This window comes from Arvicola amphibius, chromosome 9 (genome assembly GCF_903992535.2).
Source record: "Arvicola amphibius chromosome 9, mArvAmp1.2, whole genome shotgun sequence".
In the NCBI taxonomy this organism is placed as follows: domain Eukaryota; kingdom Metazoa; phylum Chordata; class Mammalia; order Rodentia; family Cricetidae; genus Arvicola; species Arvicola amphibius.
In genome coordinates, this window is record NC_052055.2 from 101713884 (window position 1) to 101726270 (window position 12387).

Consider the following 12387-nt stretch of genomic DNA (forward strand, 5'->3'; position numbering starts at 1 on the left):
CTCACAGAGATCTGCCTGCCTCTGCCTCCCAAATGCTAGGATTAAAGGCGTGTGCCACCACATCCGTCCACACTCTTTTTAATGTGCAAATCAGAGACATTGCTAAGCATTCCAAATCTATTTTCCAAAATGCATCATTTTATATCCTGGAAAATCAAATCCCTGATGCCCCTAAATCAGACTATATATTAGAGGATCTACCGACTAAACCAGGTTCGTAGAGTGTAGATCTAGCAATTGCTCTAAACAACTGTCACTTCCCACAGCGGCAAAGGTCTACATGAGCTGGTTGGTCAAGCTGACTAAGGAAAAAGTACAGTAGCTCATCAGAAAGGAGTCCGCATACCCAAGAGATCCTTCGCAAACCAGGGAACCCACTGCTCATTCTAGAGGTGATATATTAATAAAGAAGGGCACACACACTTTTTAGGATGTCAAAGATAACCTCAATATTTTCCAATAATCAGTCATCTCAACAAAACATTAATCAACCTCTTACAAAAGTAACTATCCATGAGCCAAGCACAGTGACACACACCTGTTTCCCCGCACTTGGGAGGCTGAAGATCACAAGTTCAGAACCAGATTGGGCCACTGAGTGAAAAACTGTCGAGAAAAAAAAAAGGTGTGATTATATTTCCATAATCCAACACTGGGGAAACTCAGGCAGGAAGACTGACAAGTTCAAGCCAGCCTGGACCACATAACCGTATTTCATTTATTTCAAATACAAAAAGCAAACAACAGATGAAAGTAGTTGTCTTCCCTGTACTTACCCACTTTATAGTCAAAAGACCAAGAAATCGTGTGTTTATTCTTTACTAAAAGTGAGCTTGGCATAGTGGTACAAACCTATAATCACAGTGCTTGTGAAATATAGACAGTAAGATCTAGAGTTCAAGGTTATCCTCAGCTATTTAGCATTTGAGACCAGCCTGGGCTACATATGACCCTGTTTCCAAAAAAAAAAAAAAAATGTAAACCAAGCGGTGTAGTACACGCCTTTAATCCCAGCACTTGGAGGGGCAGAGGCAGGCAGATCTCTGAGTTCGAGGTCAGCCTGGTCTACAGAGTGAGTTCCAGGACTGCCAGGGCTACACTGAGAAACACTGTTTCAAAAAAAAAGTAAGAATATAGCACTTCTCAGCCTTTTGACGTGGCTGGAAATCATATATGAAATATAAAGCTATAGATAATACAGTCTACATCATCATTTTAAAAATCATATCTATAATATAGGAGCCAGTGAAGTGACTCGGCCAGCAAAGGTCCCTGTGGTACAAGCCTGACAGCCTGAGCCTGGTCTGGAGCACATAAAAGGTAGAAAGAGAGAACTAACTCTCAAAAATTGTCGTACAGACAGTGCTCTGTGGCACACACAAATAATAAATAATAGTAACAATAAACATGTAAAACAATTGTTTAAGCTACATATATAGGACTAAGCATGGTGGCGCATTAATAAAAGCACTTGAGAGGCAGAGGCAGGTCGATCTCTCTGAGTTCAAGACCAGCCTGGAACCTGTCCTGATTCCAAGCCGGCCAGGATGACATAGTAAGAACTTTAAAAAATACACATATAATATAAGTGTTTTATATATGTTCTATTATTCATATATTATATGTAATATAATATACATTAGATTATATATAATTAATTATATGCTATATATTATATAATTTAGGGGGTGATTCCAAAGGAATGAACATGAAAACATGTTGCCTCAGGGAAGTTTTGAGGGACACCTGCTCTTTTGAGTAGTTTAAATTGTTCCCATCCACATATCAATTTTATAATTTAAAAACATGGTCATTAAAGGATATACAGTCGCATAATTGTTCCTATGCCAACCCTTAAAAACAGGCTGCTTTTTAAAGTTAAAACTAATCAGAGAACATTTCCTGGTGCATGAAACTTTACCCAGTTCCCCTAGTAAAATGTACACTGAGGTCAGTTCCCAGCTCTGACTCAACTCAATGGAATATTTACCTAAGGGCTCCAGAACAGGCAGGGTGAACAGGTGAGGCACACACACTGATGCAAGCAAGCAAACATGAAAGGAACTTCCTGGGAGGTTTGGGGGCTGTGTTTCCTGGCTCACTGATAATGTGAATTATTATTCTCGTGGTATCAGCAGTTCTGAATGATCAGGAAAGAGACTATTTGAAAGAAGAACAAAAGGAAAGGGCGTAGCTCTCATATTTATGGGAGCCATGGCCAAGCCCTGTTTGCTTTTTTTTTTTTTTTTTTTTTTTTTTTTGCTTCCCTCTCTGAGAATGCCATCATTCCCGTTTCTCTCACCTACCCCATCAGAAGTCAATTCTCCTCCACCACAACCCAGTTCCAGCAAATTTCTCCTGTCTGTGCTCTCTGCTCTTCTTTCTCTGGCAGCCCATCTGCATAGCAAATATATCTACTCGATGTGGTTGAGAAAGGTTCAACAACAATTAAAACATCTCCTCTATACATCTATATACAAGTATCATATATCGTAATATGCTATATTTTTCCTCTCTGCACCTATTTTCACTTCATTACTCATACAAACACACCCATGTGTTGTGTGATGTTTTTTTGTGTGTGTTCTGACAAATAAAGCTTGCTGGAGATCAGAGGGCGGAGTTGACCACTGGTTAACCACAGAAGCCAGTGGTGGCACACGCCTTGAATCCCAGCACTTGGGAGGTGGAGCCGGAAGTGATAAGATGGGGTGGAGGCCAGATCTGAGCCTTCTGAGTGCAGGAAGGAAGCAACTGGCCACTGCTCCTGGTTCTCTGATCTTCCACGTTTTTACCTCACTATTTGACTCCTGGTTTTATCGCTAAGATTAATAAGATCAACGCTTCGCCTATGTTCTCCTTGTTTTTCTCTATCTCCCCCAATACTCCCACTTGCCCCAACTCTAACACAGACCCACTCCAGCTCAGAAATATATTTACATAGCGCTCTAAAAAAATGTCTATTAGTGGGAGGCTCACGCACTGACTTCCAAAGGATGACTGACTCCATGTTTTATACCGAACGACCCTGTGGTTTAATAGTCCTCTCTGTTGAAAACATCCACTCTGCAATCTTTTCTTTCATGTGCAGAACCCCAAGAAAACCCTGAGTTGAGGAGGGCAGGACTTGGTTGGGTAGGATGGTCCTCGTTCATGTTTCTCAGTATCCAAGAGGCCAGCAGCAAATTTTAAAGCCATCTTTCTGGGTGGGGTTGGTTCGTGGCCTCTTGCAGCCTTTGAGATTTACTAGACTTTGAAACTAACAAGTCTTTTTTCTCTATCTGGAGTGACCCAAGTTCTTAATTTGTACTCAAATATAGCACACCTCCTAAGTACACAGGCATTCGGCTCACATGTTTATGAAACCCAGCACCCTCCAGAGTAATAACAAAGACCCAGCTGACCTATAACAATTGACCTCCAAACGGTGAAGTGGCTCACTCGCTAAGCTGTCCCTTCTCTGGAGATCTCTTCCCTAAACTCGCCTCAATACAGCTGTCTCCACCTTTTGGCTTCTGCTGTTCCCATAGCCATCTGTGCTATGTGGGGGTTGAAGAAAAAAAATACAGCCTTCTTGGAAAGTAAATGTCTAGGTAAAACTTAAGTATCCTTTCTGCAAGCTCCCATAATTTACTGTTGACTTTCTGTCCCGGTTGCATCTGAGCTGGTCTGATAGTGTGATAATGTTCGGCAAGCATCATCAGGCCTTTGGTTCCCTTGACACGGGGTCTAATGGGGCCTAGGATAAGCTCACACTTGCTAGCAGTATCGACAGGAGCCACTACACCCAGCTATCAGCAGACCCATTTGATCGCGATAATTTGACTGATGGGGTCACCGTCCCCTCACAATTCTAAGTGTATTCTGTAGCAGAATTACTTACATCACTGTTTCTGCCCTACCATGGTGTATTCCGTAACAGAATCACTTACCTCATTTTGTCCTACAGTGCTCTTCTAGGTTAGGAGCTGCCAATCTGGCAAGTTTAGCTGAAGCTAATTCTAGACAATGTCAGTTGTTCCGTCAACTGTCTGTTCTTCACATTTTAATGTATAGATACCTTTGATGGTAATATCTAAAAGAATTTCACAGAGCAGTCTAAAGGAACCTTCTTGGGCTGGTTCTTAGCCACATGAATCTGCCTAACTGAAGGTGAGATACATCTTTAATACTATGCTGAGTTTGGCCCAAATTTCAGCTCCTTGGAATCTAAACTAAGTTACTGTCAAACTACTGTATTTCTCCTCACTTTTGATAGAATATATATCATCTCATTACCAGATCTGATTTCCAAGGGGAAACACGAAGGTCATGGGCTGTGGGCTGCAGCTGGCAGGAAGCAGGAGGTGGAGAAGTGGGTGGGGGTGCAGGCGCCGCCAGGGAACAACAGGTGCAAAGGCTGCTCTTTAAATTTAGCCACTGTACTTGGCATCTTGTCTCCTAGCCGTCACTTACGGCAACCACTGCTGATCTGGGAAGGACAACAGAAGGGGTCATGTTTATTAAAAGACAAAAGTGGGGAGCTGGGCAGTGGTGGTGCACGCCTTTAATCCCGGCACTCAGGAGGCAGAGGCAGGCAGATCTCTGTGAGTTCGAGGCCAGCCTGGTCTACAAGAGCTAGTTCCAGGACAGGCTCCAAAGCTACAGAGAAACCCTGTCTCGAAAAAACAAAAAGAAAAAAGAAAAGAAAAGAAAAAAAGACAAAAGGGGGTAAATTAATTAAAAAACAAAAACCTAGAAACTGTACATAGTAAAAAAGGAATAGAAGGGGAAGGAAATTATTCAAAGAGATAATGATCACTAGCAAATCATCTTTAATTAAGCCCTTTAAAAGTCATTCTTAGCTGCCAAAATGCAGGAGTAATATTGCCTAAAATATGGATGGAGGCTCAAAAAACAATTACTAGTAATTTCAGAGCTTGGCGATGAGAGAAGGGGAAATGACTCGGATAGGTGTAGTGCACTCGTTCATCTTCCCTTCAGCCAGGCTGTCAACTGAGCACTCACATGATAGGAGAGATAGGAATGGTTGTAAACGTTTCCAAAATTTCTGTTCCTTATACCATGTATTTAATTTCCTGAGCTATTCATTTAACTCTCTTGTGCTTTACCTTGTTGAATCCGTTTTCCCACCTAACATTTATCCGTCATTGAGAAGAATGAAAAGCATCTCACTTTTCCTCCTTGGGGACCACTGCCACCATGCATGGCCAGGAAGTTCATGACTCACCTTCAGCTTCCGAGGGAACAAATGGCCACTGATGGCTTTCACCCTGGGAAGGCAGCCGTAGCAAAGACAGAAATTCAGGAAAAGCTAGCCAAAATGTAGAAAACCACACCAGATGTCATCTTTGTCTTCAGACTCAGAAGCCTCTTTGGTAGTTGCAAGAAGACTCTAACTTCAGCATAAGCTATGATTCTGTGGATTTTGCAAAGGAGAATGAGCTTAAACACAAGCTTGCGAGACGGGGCCTCTGCTGAACGCTGTGAGAACATGACTGATTCATGGTGTGGTTGAGGAGAAGGGGTTTTCTTGTAGATATGAGGGAGAGTACAGCTGGAGGTTTCTGGAAGGGTCCAGACTCAACCAGGCCATGAGAGAAGAAAGAGGGGAGGAGGAAAGAGAGAAGAGGACACAAGGCAAGAGAAGGGAGCAGAAACGAAGAGCAGAGGGCCAAGTGAGAGGGAAGGATCAAGAGGCCAAGAGAGCACATGGCAGAAAAGGATAGATTGCATAGGAATCAGAAGCTGGTGGAGGGAAGCCCAGTACCTGGGTTAGAGAGGTTTAGAGTGGGGGTGGGGTGAGAAGTGGTGGTGGAAAGCCACAGGTGCTAGGTGAAACTTGTCCAAGGGTTTCTTTGGGGCCTGACAGTTATGTCCAGAAAAGGGAGACAGGAAAGCAGGAACCGAATGAAGACAGTCTGGGGACTGCAAAGGCCAGTGCTGGTGCTGGCGAAAGGGAGTGGAGACTGGCAACAGCCAACGGAGTAGAGACTCCGCAATGACTTGATCTGCCGCAATGGTGCCAATTTATAAGGAGATGGCTAATAAACTAAAAGCTTGCAGGTTTCAAAAAAGAAAAGACAAAAGAATGGAAAATCTCTAGAACGGTCTTTGAGTGCTAACAAAGCATAAATTTAAAGCATATTACTAACGTCATAATCACCCCATCCAACTTTACTCAAGACATTAAAAAAAATTACAGATTTTTTTTCTTGCTTCTTTTTGCTGTTAGTTTTGTGCTACAGAGCACAGTTCTATTTAAATAACTTTAACTATTCCACCACTCAGAAGACAAACTAAAATGGAGACTCAGAATAACAAGAAGGTGTGATGGTTGGATGTGATGTATGACGGCCCCTACCTAGACTCCCTACACTTGAGAGTTCAAGACCTGCCCTGCTACCTAGTGATTTCTAGGCCAGCCTGAGCTGTACAAAGAGATTCTGCCTCACAAGACTTACAAACAAAAAGCAAACAAAAAGCATCGTGTTAGTTTTTTTTTTATATATATATATCTTGCTTTTTTAAAATGTCTTCCTTAAGTTGGACTGGGGGGGTCTTCGGTGTGTCCAATGCCTAAAGGAGTTAGCTCGGTGGGTGAAACGCTTTCCAGGTAAGCATTAGGGCCTCAGTTTGAGACCCAGAACCCATGCTTTTAAACATATGAGCGTGGGGTGCACACTTTTAATACCGGCACCCCTGGGATGCAGGGAGACAGAGACAAGAGGATCCCTGGGGCTTGTTGGTTAGCCTAGCTGAATCATCAAATTCCAGGTCAGTTGAGAAACTCTTGTCTCAAAAAAAAAAAAAAAAAAAAAAAAAAGGTGGATGGTGCCTTGAGCAATAATACCCAAGGTCGACCTCTGACCTACACACACACAAACACACACACACACACACACACACACACACACACGGGAAAACAGGAATTCTAATAAACTTTTTTTGTTTGTTGCGGTATTCCGATAAGAACAACATGGTAATTCTGTTCCTAGGGCCATTTACTCAAAAGAAGAACATTTTGAACTGCTAAGGCTGCTCAAGCATCATTAAGAGCCCTGGGATGATAGATTCCAAAGAGCTGCTGGCCAAAACACACAGCGAATTCTTGCAAACTAGGAAGAAGACTGGACAAAAGACTTGAATAGATATTTTATAAAAGAAGGCTTCTCAACGACCCAGAAAACAAGGGGAAGGGCACTTGACTTCAACTAATTAGATACAAACTAACTCCACAGTGCAGGAGTGCTTTGAGCTCACCAAAACGGTTCAAAGGAGAGAGAGAAGATGCTAAATTTTGGCAAGAATCTGGAATAATTCTGATGTTCAGGGGCCAGAGGGAGTATGTGTTGGTACAGCCACTGACACCAGGAAACAGAGTATGTGGGTCAATTGAACAGAGATGACATGCTATAAAGAATTCATGAGGGCCGCTTCTCTAAGTTTTAATAATTCCAGTAGATTCCCTTTGTTTTCTCAGCCTCGGGGTCATGACTGTTTCTGGTGGCTGTCTTGTCACCATCCATTAGCTTTCTTTCTATATCAATGACTTAAGACACTTGTAGCTAGGCGGGGTGCGAGGGGTCGTGGCTTAGCTTGTCAAGTGCTTACCTGGTGTGCTTGAAGCCTTGGGTACGATCCCCAGTGTTGGTAAACTGATTAGGAGAATGTTCACGTGACTGGGAGGGGACTGTGGCAGTAAGGATTTTGAGGCTAAAATAAATACAACTTTTAAGAACGTTCTTAGTCATTTTTAAAGTTTCATGTGATGTATTTTAACCATATTATTTCCCCTCCCCCAAGTCCTCCCAGATCCTCTACTGCCTTCCTACCCTCCCAACTTCACGTTCTTTCTCTCTCTTGCCTGTGTGCCTGTCATTCTAGCACTTAGGAGGTAGAAGATCAAAGTTCGAGGTCATTCTCAGCTACAAAGAAAGTTGAAGGTTAACCTGAGCTATATAGAACTTGTCTCAAAAAATATAAGTTAATATTATTTATTAAATTATGTTTGTTCAAAACCTAATATGAAGCAGGCTTGGTGGTACATGTAATCTTGGAGGCTGAGACATCTGGACACTGAGACAGGAGTATTATTAATTCGAGGTTATCCTGAGCTGCACGTTGAGACCTGCCTCAAAAAATAGAATAAAAACAACAAAAGGAGCCAAGATAGAATTCTGTCTCTGGATTTAAGAATAGTTTTGATCCCATCTTTGGACTGAGCTTCTCACAGTAAGAGAATTGACACTGGTGGTCTATGCCATGCAGGGTAGTCCACACTTAACCTAATTATCATCTATGGTGAATGTAACTAAGTCCCTGTTTGGCAAGTGTCTTCAGGGCACAAATACCCATGGCACATTCCCAGCACACAGTAGCAATAATTCCAAGGATTGCTCAGGTGCCTGACAGACAGACTGACTGAGACAGAGAGAAAGCAAGATGGGAAGTAGGCAGGGCCCTTTTAAAAGGGAACAGTAGTGAACATGCACAGGAAGTGCTCTTAGTGGCTGTAATGATCTGTTCTGTCCCTTTTTGAGATAAGCCATTCCCACTTCCTTCCCACAACCCCATCTGCTGAGGCAAGCTGATCTTCAGCTTCCAGCCTGAGTCCTTTCCTTTTTCCATCTCCCTCTCAAAGAGGCAGCTTCTGTCTCTCCCTTCTTCCTACTTCTTCCCTCCCCCATCACTGCCTCTCTCTCTCTCTCCCTCTCTCCCTACCTCCCCCCCTCTCTCTCTCTCTCTCTGCTCTTCCCCCTCCTCCCTTCCCTTCCATAACCCACTAAATAAATATCCAACTTTACTCTGCATGGCATGCCTATCCGTGTCTCTGTCTCTCAACCGCTGCGTGGCTCCCTGTCTGGGACCAGCAGCTGCCTTTCTAGAAGCCGTGCTCTCAGTAGACAGTCCAATATAATTTTCTTCATACTACAGGGTAGCAGGGCCTCCTCTTTTCAGTGCCTGGGATGGAACCCAGTGCTTTACACACTAAGCACATACTCTACCACAGAGCTACACCCACAATTCAAGCAATGCCTGTTTTCTCTTTAGGACATTCAGTTTACAGTGAAGGGAAAAAATCACCATAGAAGGTGTGAGCTGAAAAGGACCTCAGAGTTTCCCTAATTCAGGCTCTCCAGCCACAGAGAACTCATTCAGATCTAAGCACACAACTGCCTTTCTGTGAGTTACAAGGCTTCTTAATGGAAGGGCGGGATTGAAAGCCCAGGTTCCCAAGGACTCTAAAGACTGTACTCTTCCCCTACACCACAGAACCTGCCCCTCCCACATCCTCGTCTTTCAGATGAGCACTCCTATAGAGTAGGGGCCAAAGTTCTTGTTGACTCTAAATGGAGTGGCCAAGGTGGCAAATGAAGGATGGGTCACTGGGGCAATAAACACTTTGTGGCTTCCACTTCCTGATTTGTATTCAGGGCCATTTTCAACTGCACACGGGCAGGAGCTACCAGCTGGGGCTGGAAAGTCCCCGGTATTTTCAACCCACATCTCTACATTTAGCTATGTCTTGACACCACAAACCCTGACGAAGTTTGTTCCTCTGGACTGGAACACTGGATGTCCCCGTTAAAATACCAATGGGCTGACTGTTTAACTAAATATAATATCGCCAAAAGCTTGGCTGGACTTTATTTATGGGATCAGCACTTTTCTGGCTGGGAAAGTCCCTAAGGAGCGCCTCTGTTGAGACTGTCTTGGTAGGAGCACACTGTGTGGGACGAATGGTGAGGTGGGGAGAGTGGGACCTGCAATGAGGAGGGGCTGCCATGGCGTCACAGGGTACCTGGGGTAGGTGGAAAAGACTAGAAAGGAAGGAAGAGTAGGAGCGCCACAGGTGAAGAACGGCGCACCCCTATACACCTTGCAGAATGGAACACAGATTTCTACTTCTTCTGTCCCCTTCTGTGCCCAAGGGCCATCCTGGTGGACTGCCCTGCTTACTCTTACTAGTGTTGTTTGCTTTGTTTTTCATTTTAAGAGAGTCTTGCTATGTAGCTCCAACTGGCCTCAAACTAACAGAAACCTGAAGCGGCGAAGATTGGAAATAACCAAAAATAGTCCTTTTATAATTAGTCAATTTTAATACAAAGGGAGATAAGGGAACTTACAGAACCAAGGGTCCAGCGGAGTGAGCGCGGGGCAAACGAACCGGCCGCCTTCCGGCTCCCCAATCCTATTTAAGGGGCATGGCTACCCCGCTGGAGCAGCCACGCCCCTGAACGCAGGGATTGGGCCAGCTGCCCCAACATCTCCCCTTTTTTGTCTAAATAAGACAGATTCAGAAACCAAATACAACTATATACAATGGGAACTGATCATATAAAATTACAAAAAGTAAACAATATCAGGCGAGAAGTATATAACGAAGAATTTTTCTAATCACTCTACTTTGAGAAGTCTAAATAATCTAGAAGGTAGCTACCATTATCTAATCTTCAACCCCATCAAAGATCTGAGAAGGAGAGTAAAATTACCAAAGCAACCAGGAAGCACAAACGAGAAACTTCCAAAATGTGCAACAGAAGACAGAGACAATTGACTACCTGGGCAACCACACGAAGTCTTGATAGCAATGTTGAGGCAACCAACTTTGGCTGAGGCCTGAAAAAAACTGACATACCATTATACAATGGCAAGGAACCTTTAGTAGAACTATCCTATCCTGTCTTGGCAAGATAAGACAATTCTGTTTTATCCACTTATGGATATTTTGTACTTTAGTCAGTAATGGAGGTATGGGCTTTTCTTTGCCCCAAGGCCAGTTCTGCCAAGTAGAAGACAAACTCCCAGTGGAGTGTCTTTGGTGCTCAACGTTCTCTCGGGAGTAGAGCATTGTTGCCAGGAGTGATTGTGTCTCAAAAATACAAAACTGTAGGTTAGATTAAAGGCCATGTTCTACAGTTCTTCAAAGAGGTTGAAGATTATGCTATCTATACTAAATACAACCTCTATGTGTCTAAAAAACCTGATTGTCCTAAATATAAATATGACCAACATATAATTCTCAACACTTATGTAACTGTATGACTAATAGAATAGACGACTGTGCAAAAAATGAAGACAATGATTTCCAAATGTAAACAGGGTCCTTACATAAATAATATCTGAGGTAGAAATGTACAGTGCAATATGGTAAACAATGTCATTACATAAATAATATCAGAGGTAGAGATGTACCTTGCAATATAGTAAACAATGTCAATATAACAATTGTTTCAAACAGAGGTGGTATCATACTCTCATATAATGTTCAATATATCAATATACAAGAATCAACACTCATATAGTTTTTTTTTTTTTAAAAAAAAGAAAAACAATAACTCACAAAAATCAATTATTCCTTCAGATCACCAGTTAATCCCTCCCTCCCCCCCCCTTTTTTTTTTAATACATATAGATATACAGATAAATTATACCCCTGAGTCCATATAAAGCCTTCCACAACCCGACCACCCTATACCAGCCACCAATTAGTGTCCCTAAATCTGAGGGTAAACTTTATTGGGGGGGGGGGGGGGCGTCGTCATCCAAGATTGCTTCCAGCTGACATAGGGGCGACTTTTCTTCCCAGGGGTTCCTGTGAAAGCAAATGATGGTAGGATACCCAGGGTAACATTTCGTCTAGGAAAAATGTGTCCAGCCTCTGAATTTTTTTTTTTTTTTTTTTTTGAAAAATGAGGCCAGAACGTTGTCAAAAATGTGCACCATTCAAAAGTGTTCTGTGCAATTGGTATCAAAAAACAGGCCAAATATTAGCGCTACTAAAACATGACGTCATAATAACTAGTTGGAGTTGATGTTGCGGGGCCCCGTCTTCATCCTGGAAACTGCAAAGATTACTGAAGAAAAAAAAAATTTTTGTCGTTTGTTGTGAGAGAGATAAGCATTATCTACAAGGACACATACAGACGTATACGTGCATATCTTCAATGAAAGGTGCATTAAAAACAACCATAGATATGAATGAAGGCAAAGAAGGCAAATATATTGGTACCATTATCAACATTATTGTTATTAATATTCTGTCTCATAATATTACTCCTAACCTGAGACAGAAACTCTGAGAAATCTCTTATAAACAAGCTTGGAATTGGAGAGGGACTGGGCCAGAGTCCAACTCCAAGAAACCAGCTCTGAATATCTATGAAGAAATGCATATTGACACACATACAAAAATTGTTTTCTATACTCACCGAGCTTACCCAATGTTAATGCTGATCCTTGTTGGGTTGCAATTGGTTCCAATTCATCAATATTCAAGGTATGCAGGGTCCCTCAGGTCCTTTGAAGGTGAGCGTCTTCCTGTGGGGATAAGAAAAAAAAAACCCTGCCCCCGTACTATATGTTTCTTACCATCAGTATGGT